The sequence below is a fragment of the Acipenser ruthenus genome, chromosome 10 (genome assembly GCF_902713425.1).
Source record: "Acipenser ruthenus chromosome 10, fAciRut3.2 maternal haplotype, whole genome shotgun sequence".
Classification (NCBI taxonomy): domain Eukaryota; kingdom Metazoa; phylum Chordata; class Actinopteri; order Acipenseriformes; family Acipenseridae; genus Acipenser; species Acipenser ruthenus.
The window spans coordinates 21080016-21096290 of NC_081198.1; the positions used below are offsets into that span (position 1 = coordinate 21080016).

The 16275-nt window shown below is 46.8% G+C and overlaps 8 non-coding genes and 1 pseudogene across 8 annotated transcripts; all 9 read right to left on the minus strand.

The window, feature by feature from the left end:
* Positions 1-4322: 4322 nt before the first annotated feature.
* LOC131738584 (U2 spliceosomal RNA) lies at positions 4323-4513 on the minus strand. The gene has a single exon (XR_009330019.1). It is a non-coding gene; the product is annotated as a U2 spliceosomal RNA (small nuclear RNA).
* Positions 4514-5124: 611 nt separating this feature from the next.
* Positions 5125-5315, minus strand: LOC131738595 (U2 spliceosomal RNA). The gene has a single exon (XR_009330020.1). It is a non-coding gene; the product is annotated as a U2 spliceosomal RNA (small nuclear RNA).
* Positions 5316-5911: 596 nt separating this feature from the next.
* On the minus strand, positions 5912-6114 carry LOC131738465 (U2 spliceosomal RNA; annotated as a pseudogene).
* Positions 6115-11717: 5603 nt separating this feature from the next.
* Positions 11718-11908, minus strand: LOC131738606 (U2 spliceosomal RNA). The gene has a single exon (XR_009330021.1). It is a non-coding gene; the product is annotated as a U2 spliceosomal RNA (small nuclear RNA).
* Positions 11909-12515: 607 nt separating this feature from the next.
* On the minus strand, positions 12516-12706 carry LOC131738617 (U2 spliceosomal RNA). Its single transcript, XR_009330022.1, has one exon. It is a non-coding gene; the product is annotated as a U2 spliceosomal RNA (small nuclear RNA).
* A 599-nt stretch (positions 12707-13305) lies between these two features.
* On the minus strand, positions 13306-13496 carry LOC131738628 (U2 spliceosomal RNA). The gene has a single exon (XR_009330023.1). It is a non-coding gene; the product is annotated as a U2 spliceosomal RNA (small nuclear RNA).
* A 602-nt stretch (positions 13497-14098) lies between these two features.
* On the minus strand, positions 14099-14289 carry LOC131738639 (U2 spliceosomal RNA). The gene has a single exon (XR_009330024.1). It is a non-coding gene; the product is annotated as a U2 spliceosomal RNA (small nuclear RNA).
* Positions 14290-14876: 587 nt separating this feature from the next.
* Positions 14877-15067, minus strand: LOC131738650 (U2 spliceosomal RNA). The gene has a single exon (XR_009330025.1). It is a non-coding gene; the product is annotated as a U2 spliceosomal RNA (small nuclear RNA).
* Positions 15068-15656: 589 nt separating this feature from the next.
* On the minus strand, positions 15657-15847 carry LOC131738661 (U2 spliceosomal RNA). Its single transcript, XR_009330026.1, has one exon. It is a non-coding gene; the product is annotated as a U2 spliceosomal RNA (small nuclear RNA).
* Between the last annotated feature and the right edge of the window lie 428 nt (positions 15848-16275).

Sequence of the window (16275 nt, forward strand, 5' to 3'; positions counted from 1 at the left end):
TCCTCGTCCCGCACTGAGTCAGGCTCCAACTGGCTCAGGAACCACTCTATCAGGGTGTCATCTGTAGCTTTGATGTTATACAGGTCCCTATAGAAGTTCTCTACCACTTTTTTCACTCCCTCACTATCCTCTACTATCCTCCCCCTGCTGTCGAGCATGGAGGACATCAAGTGCCGCTTCTCCCTCGTTTTCTGGAAGAAGAAGCGAGTACACTTTTCGTCTTCCTCCATTTTTTGCACTTTTGCATTGTGCATGACCTTTCGTTGTTCCTCCCTACAAAGCACTGAAAGATCTAGCTTGGTCTGGGCTATCTCGTCGCTTACAGGGAAACCCCGAAGCTGAAGCAGGCTCAGACGCTGGAGGGCAGCATTCAGGTATTTATATTTGGCTCTCCTTTCTTTTGCTTTCCTCTTGCCTGCTGCTATGAAATAACCCTTAGTTCTGATTTTGACCATCTCCCACCACTCTATAGGGGAGTTGAATAGGTCACGCAAAGTGGTCCACTCAACAAGCCTGCTCTTATAGGCTGCAGCTATGGAGGGGTCATCGAGTAAGGAGGTGTTTAATTTCCAGACCCCTGACCCCATCTGGGAGGTCTGAGGGACCTGCAATGTTACCTGCAGGAGCCTATGGTCAGAGAAGAAGACGGCCTGGGTGTCTACTGCCGTCTTCGTAAGGGAGCTGGTATGCAGGACGAGATCTATACGGGAGAAGGAGGTCCCAGATGACCTCACCCAGGTAAAGGGAGGCACCAGGTCCTTACCTGCATCACACAGGGAGAAATCAGATATTACGGAGGACAAAACTCTACTAGAGCGGTCGTTGCGTGGCCTGCTCCGGTCTACGTCCCTCAGAGCACAATTGAAGTCACCTGACACGATGACGGGTACGTTCCCCAGCAGGAGTGGACGCAGCTGTGGAAAAAATTGAACTCTTTCGTTTTGGTTAGTGGGTGCGTAGACATTGACCAGTCTGAGGGGAGTGTTGTTGTATGTCACATCCACGCTCAGAATTCTACCAGGTTCTACCTCCCTGCTGCTGCGGGAGGTAATAAAAGGGTTTTTAAACAGGATACCTACTCCGTCGGCTCTGGCTATGTTGGAGCCCGACCAGAAGGAGTCCCCCAGGGTCCAACTCTCCTTCAGGTCCCTATAATCAGGGCTCGACGAAATACCACACTCCTGCAGAAAGATGAGATCTGCTTTCAAGTTAGCTAGATAGTTTAGTACATCAAATCTTTTTTGTGTCTCCCTGATGCTCCTGACATTAACAGACACACATATCAGGGCCATCAGGGTAGCTAACAAGAAAAGGAGTCGCTGCGTCCACCCCATAGCGACTATGATTGGGAGGTCAGGACACTCTTCCTACTCTTAGCTCTACGCTTGCTTCGAGGGGGCTTGGGCTTATTTGCAACTCCCATCACCCCTGAGAAGGTACTCACTGCTGCCTCGTCCAAGAAGGCACCGTCTTTATATGCACAGTACGTGGAGTTGTTGGGGCTATTCAACTCCCCACAAGGTAAGTCTGGTGGAACTTGCTCAGGGCCCCTCGGAACGTGTGGGTCAGCTTTGTCCTGGGGGGGGTTATGACAGACAGCATTCTTTGGCTGTTACCGTCTGTTGAATTGGAGCTGTTAGCAGACTTCTGGCTTACCGCGTCCAGGGGTATTCCCATGTCCTCCAGTGCTGTATCTAGGAGGACCTCTAGGGGGCCCCTGGTTTTGCCCATACAAGGGAGGGGGTCAAGGATGCTTTGAAGGGAGGCCCTTCGCTTGAAGAGGGTCATTGCTACCGAGGTACTGCTGGTCAGGGAAGGTGTTGACCCCGACCTCTCCCTCGGTGCATTAGTGAACACCTCTTCTGCGAGGTGTGCTAGGGTTTGTGCCAACGACTGGGAAGGCTGGCTGGGGATGCCCTGGCTGGCTGCTACCTGCCCACTAGGCGGCAGTGTAGCCGTCCCACTCGCCTCCGTCTCTGCCTGCGAGGGCAAGACTGGGGACTTTGTGTGGACATTAGCTGGTTTTGGATCTATGGGGGCCACCTGCAACTTGCTGTCTTTGATCCTGATCTTCTTTCTTTTCCCCCCCTCGTCTCTACCCTTTCTTTTCCCCACCCTCTGCTGGTTCTTCACTCCCTTCCCCTCCTTCTCACTCTCACTTTCACTGTCGCTTTCGCTTTCCTCCCCCACGGACTCAATCCTTATGGCGTCATAACGAGAGCCGAGGGGGAGTGCTGGCGCTGAGAGGGCCCTACTCAGGGGGGGGCCGCTGCTGGGTCCGGGCTCCCTCCCTGACTCGTGTTCTGCATCAGAGGAGCTACTGGAGGAGCTAGTGGAGTGGCTGTTGTACTCTCTCTCTGGGCTGGGGGAAGGGGTCCTCGTAAAACGGGACATGTCTCGGGGGCGGGGGGGTGAGGGGGTGCTGGTGATGATGGTGGTGCTGGAGTCTGGGTCTTGGATACTGTTGGTGGTGATGTGGACTGATCTTTGTTACTTGCTCCCTCTTCCTGCTCAGGCCTAGGCTTGTTCATGTTTGCCTTGCTGGCTCTGGCCATGTTGGCATAGGAAGAGGGGCAGTCCTTAAACAGGTGCCCCTTATTTCCACACAAATTGCACTGCCTCTCTTCTCTGCAGTGGCTGGTCTCGTGGGGGGCGCCGCAGTTCCTGCACTTGACTACAGTACACGCGGCCGTCAGGTGTCCTAATTCCCCACATTTCCTGCAGAGTTTTGGCATCCCATTATAGAATACCAGCCCTCTGTTGGGCCCTAACACTATGGAGTTTGGAATGTGGCGGACGCCTCCAATGCCCGATGGATCAACATTAAGGCGTACCAGCCACTTTCTGGCTCCTGTCCAAACCCCATCTTCATCTGTAATTTTCCTCCCTTCTGATGACACCCTCCCATAGCGGTTAAGCCATGTTGTAATATCATAGTCGCTAACAGCCTCATTGAAAAATTGGACAGTAACAACTTTCATTTCTCTGTCTGTCAGTGCATCCACACAAAATTCTTTGTATGGAGCGAGATATTTATTCTCCCCCCAAAAGGACCACATTTCTTGTAACTTTTGGGGGTTCCTAAAACTGACCTCAAACACTTCCTTAAGCCCTGGCAATTTCACCAAACAATTCAAGTCAGAAGGGGAAAAACCCATACCCCTCTGAAGAATGGTCCGGCTGAACTCCAGTCTCGTCAGTCCTGGTTCCGTTTCATCTTGCTTGTTTCTTGTGAAGCGCACCGCATTGTGCCTCCTGGTTTCCTGGGTTGGCCGGAACGCCATCCTTCAGCTGGCTCCTCCGATTGGGGTGGGAGAAGCCTCTGGACGTCCGGGTTGTCTCTCTCTACGGAAAAGAGACAACGTAAGCAGCAAATCTGGGCAGTTGAAGGAACTATTACTTTAGTCCCTGAGGAGATGGTCGCCTCGCAAGAGGGACCCCCTCCCCAGGTGAACGGTGTCCTTCCCTGGCGGAGTAGGGGGCGCTGCTTGGCACCGAGACCACGTAGGAAGAATCGTGGCTGTGACGCCTCCTCGGGGTCCGGGGCCGCCCTCTGCTCCTCCCAGATGGCGCCCTCTGCTGGGCGCCTGCTGCTCTCTCGGTCTGGATCTCGATTACAATCAAGGGCTGGGGATGAGGTCGTCTAGGTCATCAAAGGGTCCTCAAAGGTTGTCTGGATGGTAGGTCCTCCTTCTCTCTAACTCCAGGAACGTCTGGAAAAGCCGGAACCGCCTGAAAAAGAAAAAAACGGGAACCGCCTGAAAAAGAAAAAACTGCTCTCAACAGTCAACAAAATCTCGGCCTGGATTGGGCAAGCCAAAACCAGACTGAGCATTAGTCTTCCAAAAAGTTGCCGAGCTGAAGAAAGCCAGTCAAAAATAAAAAAAATTCTGTTCCTCCTCACCCGAACAAACCTCTCACAGACCCTCGGAGGGAGCGGGCAATGCCACTACCCTCTAAGCCTTAGTCTTAGAAAGATTTATTCGAACTGTAGAGAAGCCAGAGTATATGGCTGGCTAAGAAGGACCTGGCATAGGGACATGTTCCACCACACTTGTCTGGTTAGCTGCATGCTCCCAGGAAACAAACTGCTGCTGTCTACATCATCACCACATGTGAATAAAAGAAAGAAAGACAGCAAGAAAGAGAGAAAGAAAGAGAGAAAGAGAGAAAGAAAGAGAGAAAGAAAGAAAGAGAGAAAGAAAAAAAAAAGAAGTAAAACGGCGGGAAAACTTGCATCAACACTGGCACTCTCCCTCCAGCAGGGGTAGACAAAATGCTCACAGGAGAGATCCAGATCTGACTTTGACCAACGTTAGAGAAAGGTGTGCACCGTTCCCGGAGGTACTGCAATACCGGGCCGATGCGTGGAGTGGACGGAGCAAGCCCCTGTTCCATCTCCCGATTCCAAAAATCAATTTAATATATGGTCCCCTGATAGGGGACGTATCAGATATTAAACTGATAAGAACAGATACTACACTTGATCTTAGCCAAAAGGCCGAGAAGCGATGGCGACTTGGCCCTTGCCCGGGGCCCCCCAGCCCGGACGGCACAGGGGGATTCAAAGGTGGGTACAAAATTTCAAGCACAAGCAGACCCCCAAAAAACGGGCTGCTGCTTCCAGAGGGGAAATGTGCAATTTAAGCAGGAGAAAACAAAACAAAGCAAAAACACACACATAACACCAAAAACAAAACATAAACTGGCGGAGTGCGTCTTACAAATAGTCATGCCAAGCTGCTATGCTGTGCAAGGTGCCTTGGGTAACTACAACTGTGCCTCGCTGGCTGGCTGGCTAAGAAGGACCTGGCATAGGGACATGTTCCACCACACTTGTCTGGTTAGCTGCATGCTCCCAGGAAACAACCTGCTGCTGTCTACATCATCACCACATGTGAATAAAAGAAAGAAAGACAGCAAGAAAGAAAGAGAGAAAGAAAGAGAGAAAGAGAGAAAGAAAGAGAGAAAGAAAGAAAGAGAGAAAGAAAGAAAGAGAGAAAGAAAAAAAAAAGAAGTAAAACGGCGGGAAAACTTGCATCAACACTGGCACTCTCCCTCCAGCAGGGGTAGACAAAATGCTCACAGGAGAGATCCAGATCTGACTTTGACCAACGTTAGAGAAAGGTGTGCACCGTTCCCGGAGGTACTGCAATACCGGGCCGATGCGTGGAGTGGACGGAGCAAGCCCCTGTTCCATCTCCCGATTCCAAAAATCAATTTAATATATGGTCCCCTGATAGGGGACGTATCAGATATTAAACTGATAAGAACAGATACTACACTTGATCTTAGCCAAAAGGCCGAGAAGCGATGGCGACTTGGCCCTTGCCCGGGGCCCCCCAGCCCGGACGGCACAGGGGGATTCAAAGGTGGGTGCAAAATTCCAAGCACAAGCAGACCCCCAAAAAACGGGCTGCTGCTTCCAGAGGGGAAATGTGCAATTTAAGCAGGAGGAAACAAAACAAAGCAAAAACACACACATAACACCAAAAACAAAACATAAACTGGCGGAGTGCGTCTTACAAATAGTCATGCCAAGCTGCTATGCTGTGCAAGGTGCCTTGGGTAACTACAACTGTGCCTCACTGGCTGGCTGGCTTGCTAAGAAGGTCCTGGCATAGGAACATGTTCCACCACACTTGTCTGGTTAGCTGCATGCTCCCAGGAAACAACCTGCTGCTGTCTACATCATCACCACATGTGAATAAAAGAAAGAAAGACAGCAAGAAAGAAAGAGAGAAAGAAAGAGAGAAAGAGAGAAAGAAAGAGAGAAAGAAAGAAAGAGAAAGAAAAAAAAAGAAGTAAAACGGCGGGAAAACTTGCATCAACACTGGCACTCTCCCTCCAGCAGGGGTAGACAAAATGCTAACAGGAGAGATCCAGATCTGACTTTGACCAACGTTAGAGAAAGGTGTGCACCGTTCCCGGAGGTACTGCAATACCGGGCCGATGCGTGGAGTGGACGGAGCAAGCCCCTGTTCCATCTCCCGATTCCAAAAATCAATTTAATATATGGTCCCCTGATAGGGGACGTATCAGATATTAAACTGATAAGAACAGATTTTTTTTTTTTTTTTTTTTTTTTATTATTTATTTCACACAAACAAATATACAGAACATCCAATCAAACAAATTCACAAAAGAAAATACATGACAATATACAGAGTATTCACCCCGCAAAATAAACTCTAAAATCCATCCCATACATAACCCATGTCACACCTAACCCCTTCTCTTATTTACAAAAATCTTACTACAAATACACCAAACCCTTCCATTTTTCTTTTGCAGCATTAAACCCCCACCTTAACACATCCCTTTTTACCCTACCCCTCAAATCCCGACATACCTTATTCACCACCCCCAGTACTTTCCATTTCGTATTTGATTTAACTAAAACATTTCTTGCATCCCAGATACTCTGTTTCACTAAACTAATAACTAACCACAATAAAAACCCTATCTCCTTCTTTATCCCTTTATAATCCAATCCCTCCACCACAATACTATATGACAAAGCAAAATCTAACAAAATCAAATCAAACACCTCCTCTATTCGTGCCCAAACCCTTTTAACAAAAAAACAGTCCCAGAACACATGACTCAAAGTCTCTTCCACCCTACACTTGATTCTAGGACAGAACTTATTCTTTGTTAATTTGTGTCTATGTAAAATTTCCCTTACAGGTAACCTCCCGTGCACCACTAACCAATTTAAATCCTTTAACCTATTATCTAAACCTTTCGGCTGCACCCTTCCCCACACCTCTTTTGTGACCCCCCCAACCAACTCCAAACCCTCCCCCTCAATGAGATTATTATACAGAAGTTTGTGCTGTGTACATAATTTCTCCGTTTTACAAATTGGATGTTTCTTTAAAAAAACAACTGCACACTGATAGTGCTCTGGCAATACCTCTGCCTTTGGTCTATTATTCGACCAGACAACAATATTTCTCATAGTAAAAGAAAACCATAATGAAACAAAATACTGACATTTATGAAAAACCACTGGATTCAAAGCAATACATAAAGATGAAAAAAAAATACAGTCCAATTTAAGAGGGATGTTAGGAACATCCCTCCCCCATCCTCCACCCTCCTATACATGATATCCCTCTTGATGTATTCATATTTCCCCCCCCAAACAAAATCAAAAACCATTTTAACCAAAATCTTTCTGAATTTATATGGTAAAGGAAAAATGTAAGATAAATACAATAAAAATGGAAGAACATCACTTTTTAGCACCAACACTTTCCCCAAAAAAGTTAACTTCCTACACTTCCATAATCCTATTTTCACCCTTAACCTTACCAATTTATCCACCCAATTCTTAACCCCACTCCCCTTGTGATAGAAAGAAATCCCTAATAACTTTAACCCCTCAGTGCATAACTGTCAACCCCCTGGTACATCAGACCTATCCCTCCAGGCCCCAAGAAACATGACTGATGATTTATCCATGTTCAATTTTGATCCTGATGCTAAGGCAAACTGTGCAAGAACCTGAAGAACTCTTTCCAAACTTCTGTCTGATGTCAAAAAAAGAGTTGTGTCATCCGCATACTGCGAGATCTTAACAGAGACACCCCCACTCCCTGGTAACAACAACCCCTCAATCCCATCATCCACTCTCACCGCCTCCGCAAAAGGTTCCATATACAAAACATACAACAGAGGAGACAGTGGACACCCCTGCCTCACCCCTGAAACTTGTGAAATGAATTCCCCCAGATGCCCATTGATATTCACCCTACTACCCACCTCAGTGTACAAAATTTTTAACCACCTCAGAAACTTTTCCCCAAACCCAAAATGTGCCAAAACTCTAAACAAAAAACCCTGGTGCACCCGATCAAACGCCTTCTCCTGATCCAGGCTCACCAACATTAGAGGTACCCTCCTATCCTCAGCCCAACTAATTGCATCCCTTGTTAACATCAGATTCCAATGAACCGATCTACCCACCACCCCACATGTCTGATCCTGACTTACAATTAACGGCATTGTTTGTTTTAACCTCTCAGTCATAACCTTTGCGATTATTTTATAATCCACCGTTAACAAAGTGACTGGTCTCCAGTTCTTCAGGTCCATCTCATCCCCTTTTTTAAACAATAAAGAAATCACACCATTCCTCATAGATTTTGACAACCTCCCTGTGCGAAAAACTTCCCCCACCACCATTAATAATACTGGCCCAATTACCTCCCAAAAAGTGACATAAAATTCTTTAGGGAGACCGTCTCCCCCTGGTACTTTCCTATCTGCCATTTTATTAAGCGCACTTTCCAACTCAGCAACAGTGACCGGTCTCTCCAAACTCTCTCTCACCTCATCAGACAACCTGACATGCACTTTATCCAAAAAAGAGGCAGCAACATCCTCATTAACCTCTTTTTCTGAAAACAATTCTTTATAAAAATTACTAGCACAGTCTAGCATGCCCTCTGTATCCACCACCGTGACCCCATCTTTCCCCTTTAAACCCCTGATCACCCTCTTTTTTTGTTCACCCTTCACCTGTTTAAAAAAATATGAACTGCATGTCTCATGTTTTTCTAAAAAATCCCCCTTACACCTAAACAAAAAAAAACTCGCCCTTTTTTCCCACACCACCCTCATCTTATCCTTAAGTTCCCTTGCCTTGTCAAAATCAAAATTACCCCCTGTGTTTCCCCTTATATACACCCCCTCCAAATCCTTCTGTAACCCCAAAACCGCTCTCTGCTCCTTCCTCCTTCTATTCCTGCAGAATTGTTGAGTAAGTATCTTAATTTTTCCCTTTACCCCCTCCCACCAAACTAGAACAGAATCACAATAACACAACATTTCAACCCATCCCTTAAAATGAAATACAAAAAGCTCCCTAAACGCTTTATCTTCTAATACCTCACAATTAAATTTCCAAAACCCGCCACCAAACACCGGTGTTGTGAAACTAATAATACATTTTAAACTATCGTGATCTGAAAACCATAATGGAGATGTATTGCAAAAACTAACAGACAACACATTTGAAACAAAAAAATAATCTAATCTACTTTTTGCCCCCCTTGAATTTCTCCATGTGATCCCTTCCAACCCTGGATTACATTTTTTAAAACTATCCACCAAACTAAAAAGTACTATAATACCTTTTAACACCCCCACTGTATAATCGTGCACATTCCCCTTATCTAATGATACATTAAAATCCCCTCCCAAAACTATGTGTCTATTTGTCACAAGGAGATCCTTTATGGCAACAAAACAGTCCTTTCTAGAAACCAAATCAGTAGGTGCATATACATTAATCAGTCTCAGCTTTTGACCTCTCCAGTTCACATTCACACACAGAATGCGCCCTGGTAGAACTGAAATGCATTGCACTACCTCCATCTCCTTGTCCTTTAATAACACCCCTACCCCAGATGAATGCACCCCCCCCACACTCCACCTTGACTCCCCTCCCCCCCAGTCTTTTGTATACAAAGCAATATCAGAAGCATCCCTTAAATGAACCTCTTGCAAAAAACAAAAAGAAAATGACAAAGAATTTAAATAAAGAAACACAGAAACTCGCTTATTATAACCCCTCAAACCTCTTACATTCATAGAAATAAAAGATAAAGACATAATACACTAAAAAATAAATGAAAAACAAAAACAAAAATAAACCATCATTCACAAGTGAGAAAACCACAAAAAAAACCCTCAAACCATTAGTCCCAAAAAGTCTAGCCCTAGAAAGGGCCCATACCTTCTGTATCCACATAACTCCTCTCATTTTGCTCCTCTGGCAACCCCATGCCTGAGTCATAAGGACCTGGACTCACTGGTGAAAGACATAAGACTGCCGACTGCAGCACCTCGTCCTCCAAACCAGTGTCCGGTATCATGGAAGATGATGAAGAAACCGATCCAAATACCTCCTCTGCAGTCCCTGACTCCACTAAACTTAACTGCTGGGAAGAAACAGCCTCTAAGTCCTTTGGTACCTCCATGCGCTGTACGCCCACTATCTTCTTTGGAGTCCCCTCTAAACCAGCAGACGCTGTCTCATTCTCCACTTCTTTGTTCCTCTTCCTCCCCTTTCCCCTTCCTTTTCCTTTTCCCTGAACCAAAATCTGCTCCGTCGTATCAGTCACGCCATCAGGGGTATCTCCCCACGACACCCCTTCCATTTCTTCTTCACCACCTTTTACCTTATCACCTTCTGCTGCCCCTCCGTCAGGCACAGCAATATGCCTCATCTCCTTCAACACTTTTTCAATTGGAGGCATGTCATCCACCACTTCCAAGCCATCTGTCTCACGGCCCCATGCAACATCAGCATATGTCTGCTTCTGCTTAGGACAATTTTTAAACAAATGCCCTTCTTCTCCACAGACATTACAGCTCTTATTTTTCCGACAGTCTTTTGAAACATGTCCCAGTTCTCCACAGTTCCTGCATCTCTCTTGTGTACACCCGACCTCTATATGGCCAAAACTGGAACATTTTCTGCAGAACAGGGGCTGCCGTGAATAAAACAGATAACCCCTATCTGCTCCAATAAAGAAATTTGCGGGGGGATGACGGAACCCATCATACCCTCCCTCCTCTTGCCGAAGCAGCACCTGAAACTGTCTCTTCCCGTTCCAAATTTTAAAGCCGTCTCTAAGTAATTTTGCCCGGAAATCACATCCACATACCTGGACAGGAAAGCACTTATGGCTAAATCCGACACGTACGGATTGTACATATGTACTGTTATAATCCGGAAATTTGTTTTAGCCAAGGACTCCACGGAAAAAAATGATAAAGGCTCTTGATCCTCTTTAGCATTACAAGTATCAAGAAGATACTGAAAGGCTTGTGCGCTATGCAAAGTGACGTCCAAAAATTTAGATGTTCCATTCCTTTGTAAACAAAAGATTTCTTCCGGCTCAAAATTCAAAACTCCCAGCAATACTTCTCGAATAAATTGTTCTCTATCCAGCATCTCCTCCTCCGCTCTTCCCTTCCACAAAAATCTCGCAGTATTCCTAAGCCCAGCCCGACCAGCTGACTTAAATGGATTGTTGTAGGCCATCCTGCACACCGCCTTCTCTTTCTCCTAGTGAACAAATGCTGCGGTCATGCCACACACACTTGATCTGAGCCAAGAGGCCGAGAAGCGATGGCGACTTGGCCCTTGCCCGGGGCCCCCCAGCCCGGACGGCACAGGGGGATTCAAAGGTGGGTGCAAAATTTCAAGCACAAGCAGACCCCAAAAAAACGGGCTGCTGCTTCCAGAGGGGAAATGTGCAATTTAAGCAGGAGAAAACAAAACAAAGCAAAAACACACACATAACACCAAAAACAAAACATAAACTGGCGGAGTGCGTCTTACAAATAGTCATGCCAAGCTGCTATGCTGTGCAAGGTGCCTTGGGTAACTACAACTGTGCCTCGCTGGCTGGCTGGCTTGCTAAGAGGTCCTGGCATAGGGACATGTTCCACCACACTTGCATGCTCCCAGGAAACAACCTGCTGCTGTCTACATCATCACCACATGTGAATAAAAGAAAGAAAGACAGCAAGAAAGAAAGAGAGAAAGAAAGAGAGAAAGAAAGAAAGAGAGAAAGAAAAAAAAAAGAAGTAAAACGGCGGGAAAACTTGCATCAACACTGGCACTCTCCCTCCAGCAGGGGTAGACAAAATGCTCACAGGAGAGATCCAGATCTGACTTTGACCAACGTTAGAGAAAGGTGTGCACCGTTCCCGGAGGTACTGCAATACCGGGCCGATGCGTGGAGTGGACGGAGCAAGCCCCTGTTCCATCTCCCGATTCCAAAAATCAATTTAATATATGGTCCCCTGATAGGGGACGTATCAGATATTAAACTGATAAGAACAGATACTACACTTGATCTTAGCCAAAAGGCCGAGAAGCGATGGCGACTTGGCCCTTGCCCGGGGCCCCCCAGCCCGGACGGCACAGGGGGATTCAAAGGTGGGTGCAAAATTTCAAGCACAAGCAGACCCCAAAAAAACGGGCTGCTGCTTCCAGAGGGGAAATGTGCAATTTAAGCAGGAGAAAACAAAACAAAGCAAAAACACACACATAACACCAAAAACAAAACATAAACTGGCGGAGTGCGTCTTACAAATAGTCATGCCAAGCTGCTATGCTGTGCAAGGTGCCTTGGGTAACTACAACTGTGCCTCGCTGGCTGGCTGGCTTGCTAAGAAGGTCCTGGCATAGGGACATGTTCCACCACACTTGTCTGGTTAGCTGCATGCTCCCAGGAAACAACCTGCTGCTGTCTACATCATCACCACATGTGAATAAAAGAAAGAAAGACAGCAAGAAAGAAAGAGAGAAAGAAAGAGAGAAAGAGAGAAAGAAAGAGAGAAAGAAAGAAAGAAAGAAAGAGAGAAAGAAAAAAAAAAGAAGTAAAACGGCGGGAAAACTTGCATCAACACTGGCACTCTCCCTCCAGCAGGGGTAGACAAAATGCTCACAGGAGAGATCCAGATCTGACTTTGACCAACGTTAGAGAAAGGTGTGCACCGTTCCCGGAGGTACTGCAATACCGGGCCGATGCGTGGAGTGGACGGAGCAAGCCCCTGTTCCATCTCCCGATTCCAAAAATCAATTTAATATATGGTCCCCTGATAGGGGACGTATCAGATATTAAACTGATAAGAACAGATACTACACTTGATCTTAGCCAAAAGGCCGAGAAGCGATGGCGACTTGGCCCTTGCCCGGGGCCCCCCAGCCCGGACGGCACAGGGGGATTCAAAGGTGGGTGCAAAATTTCAAGCACAAGCAGACCCCAAAAAAACGGGCTGCTGCTTCCAGAGGGGAAATGTGCAATTTAAGCAGGAGAAAACAAAACAAAGCAAAAACACACACATAACACCAAAAACAAAACATAAACTGGCGGAGTGCGTCTTACAAATAGTCATGCCAAGCTGCTATGCTGTGCAAGGTGCCTTGGGTAACTACAACTGTGCCTCGCTGGCTGGCTGGCTTGCTAAGAAGGTCCTGGCATAGGGACATGTTCCACCACACTTGTCTGGTTAGCTGCATGCTCCCAGGAAACAACCTGCTGCTGCCTACATCATCACCACATGTGAATAAAAGAAAGAAAGACAGCAAGAAAGAAAGAGAGAAAGAAAGAGAGAAAGAGAGAAAGAAAGAGAGAAAGAAAGAAAGAGAGAAAGAAAAAAAAAAGAAGTAAAACGGCGGGAAAACTTGCATCAACACTGGCACTCTCCCTCCAGCAGGGGTAGACAAAATGCTAACTAGAGAGATCCAGATCTGACTTTGACCAACGTTAGAGAAAGGTGTGCACCGTTCCCGGAGGTACTGCAATACCGGGCCGATGCGTGGAGTGGACGGAGCAAGCCCCTGTTCCATCTCCCGATTCCAAAAATCAATTTAATATATGGTCCCCTGATAGGGGACGTATCAGATATTAAACTGATAAGAACAGATACTACACTTGATCTTAGCCAAAAGGCCGAGAAGCGATGGCGACTTGGCCCTTGCCCGGGGCCCCCCAGCCCGGACGGCACAGGGGGATTCAAAGGTGGGTGCAAAATTCCAAGCACAAGCAGACCCCCAAAAAACGGGCTGCTGCTTCCAGAGGTGAAATGTGCAATTTAAGCAGGAGAAAACAAAACAAAGCAAAAACACACACATAACACCAAAAACAAAACATAAACTGGCGGAGTGCGTCTTACAAATAGTCATGCCAAGCTGCTATGCTGTGCAAGGTGCCTTGGGTAACTACAACTGTGCCTCGCTGGCTGGCTGGCTGGCTTGCTAAGAGGTCCTGGCATAGGGACATGTTCCACCACACTTGTCTGGTTAGCTGCATGCTCCCAGGAAACAACCTGCTGCTGTCTACATCATCACCACATGTGAATAAAAGAAAGAAAGACAGCAAGAAAGAAAGAGAGAAAGAAAGAGAGAAAGAGAGAAAGAAAGAGAGAAAGAAAGAAAGAGAGAAAGAAAAAAAAAAGAAGTAAAACGGCGGGAAAACTTGCATCAACACTGGCACTCTCCCTCCAGCAGGGGTAGACAAAATGCTCACAGGAGAGATCCAGATCTGACTTTGACCAACGTTAGAGAAAGGTGTGCACCGTTCCCGGAGGTACTGCAATACCGGGCCGATGCGTGGAGTGGACGGAGCAAGCCCCTGTTCCATCTCCCGATTCCAAAAATCAATTTAATATATGGTCCCCTGATAGGGGACGTATCAGATATTAAACTGATAAGAACAGATACTACACTTGATCTTAGCCAAAAGGCCGAGAAGCGATGGCGACTTGGCCCTTGCCCGGGGCCCCCCAGCCCGGACGGCACAGGGGGATTCAAAGGTGGGTGCAAAATTCCAAGCACAAGCAGACCCCCAAAAAACGGGCTGCTGCTTCCAGAGGGGAAATGTGCAATTTAAGCAGGAGGAAACAAAACAGCAAAAACACACACATAACACCAAAAACAAAACATAAACTGGCGGAGTGCGTCTTACAAATAGTCATGCCAAGCTGCTATGCTGTGCAAGGTGCCTTGGGTAACTACAACTGTGCCTCGCTGGCTGGCTGGCTTGCTAAGAAGGTCCTGGCATAGGGACATGTTCCACCACACTTGTCTGGTTAGCTGCATGCTCCCAGGAAACAACCTGCTGCTGTCTACATCATCACCACATGTGAATAAAAGAAAGAAAGACAGCAAGAAAGAAAGAGAGAAAGAAAGAGAGAAAGAGAGAAAGAAAGAAAGAGAGAAAGAAAAAAAAAAAAGAAGTAAAACGGCGGGAAAACTTGCATCAACACTGGCACTCTCCCTCCAGCAGGGGTAGACAAAATGCTCACAGGAGAGATCCAGATCTGACTTTGACCAACGTTAGAGAAAGGTGTGCACCGTTCCCGGAGGTACTGCAATACCGGGCCGATGCGTGGAGTGGACGGAGCAAGCCCCTGTTCCATCTCCCGATTCCAAAAATCAATTTAATATATGGTCCCCTGATAGGGGACGTATCAGATATTAAACTGATAAGAACAGATACTACACTTGATCTTAGCCAAAAGGCCGAGAAGCGATGGCGACTTGGCCCTTGCCCGGGGCCCCCCAGCCCGGACGGCACAGGGGGATTCAAAGGTGGGTGCAAAATTCCAAGCACAAGCAGACCCCCAAAAAACGGGCTGCTGCTTCCAGAGGGGAAATGTGCAATTTAAGCAGGAGAAAACAAAACAAAGCAAAAACACACACATAACACCAAAAACAAAACATAAACTGGCGGAGTGCGTCTTACAAATAGTCATGCCAAGCTGCTATGCTGTGCAAGGTGCCTTGGGTAACTACAACTGTGCCTCGCTGGCTGGCTGGCTTGCTAAGAAGGTCCTGGCATAGGGACATGTTCCACCACACTTGTCTGGTTAGCTGCATGCTCCCAGGAAACAACCTGCTGCTGTCTACATCATCACCACATGTGAATAAAAGAAAGAAAGACAGCAAGAAAGAAAGAGAGAAAGAAAGAGAGAAAGAGAGAAAGAAAGAGAGAAAGAAAGAAAAAAAAAAAAGAAGTAAAACGGCGGGAAAACTTGCATCAACACTGGCACTCTCCCTCCAGCAGGGGTAGACAAAATGCTCACAGGAGAGATCCAGATCTGACTTTGACCAACGTTAGAGAAAGGTGTGCACCGTTCCCGGAGGTACTGCAATACCGGGCCGATGCGTGGAGTGGACGGAGCAAGCCCCTGTTCCATCTCCCGATTCCAAAAATCAATTTAATATATGGTCCCCTGATAGGGGACGTATCAGATATTAAACTGATAAGAACAGATACTACACTTGATCTTAGCCAAAAGGCCGAGAAGCGATGGCGACTTGGCCCTTGCCCGGGGCCCCCCAGCCCGGACGGCACAGGGGGATTCAAAGGTGGGTGCAAAATTTCAAGCACAAGCAGACCCCAAAAAAACGGGCTGCTGCTTCCAGAGGGGAAATGTGCAATTTAAGCAGGAGAAAACAAAACAAAGCAAAAACACACACATAACACCAAAAACAAAACATAAACTGGCGGAGTGCGTCTTACAAATAGTCATGCCAAGCTGCTATGCTGTGCAAGGTGCCTTGGGTAACTACAACTGTGCCTCGCTGGCTGGCTGGCTTGCTAAGAAGGTCCTGGCATAGGGACATGTTCCACCACACTTGTCTGGTTAGCTGCATGCTCCCAGGAAACAACCTGCTGCTGTCTACATCATCACCACATGTGAATAAAAGAAAGAAAGACAGCAAGAAAGAAAGAGAGA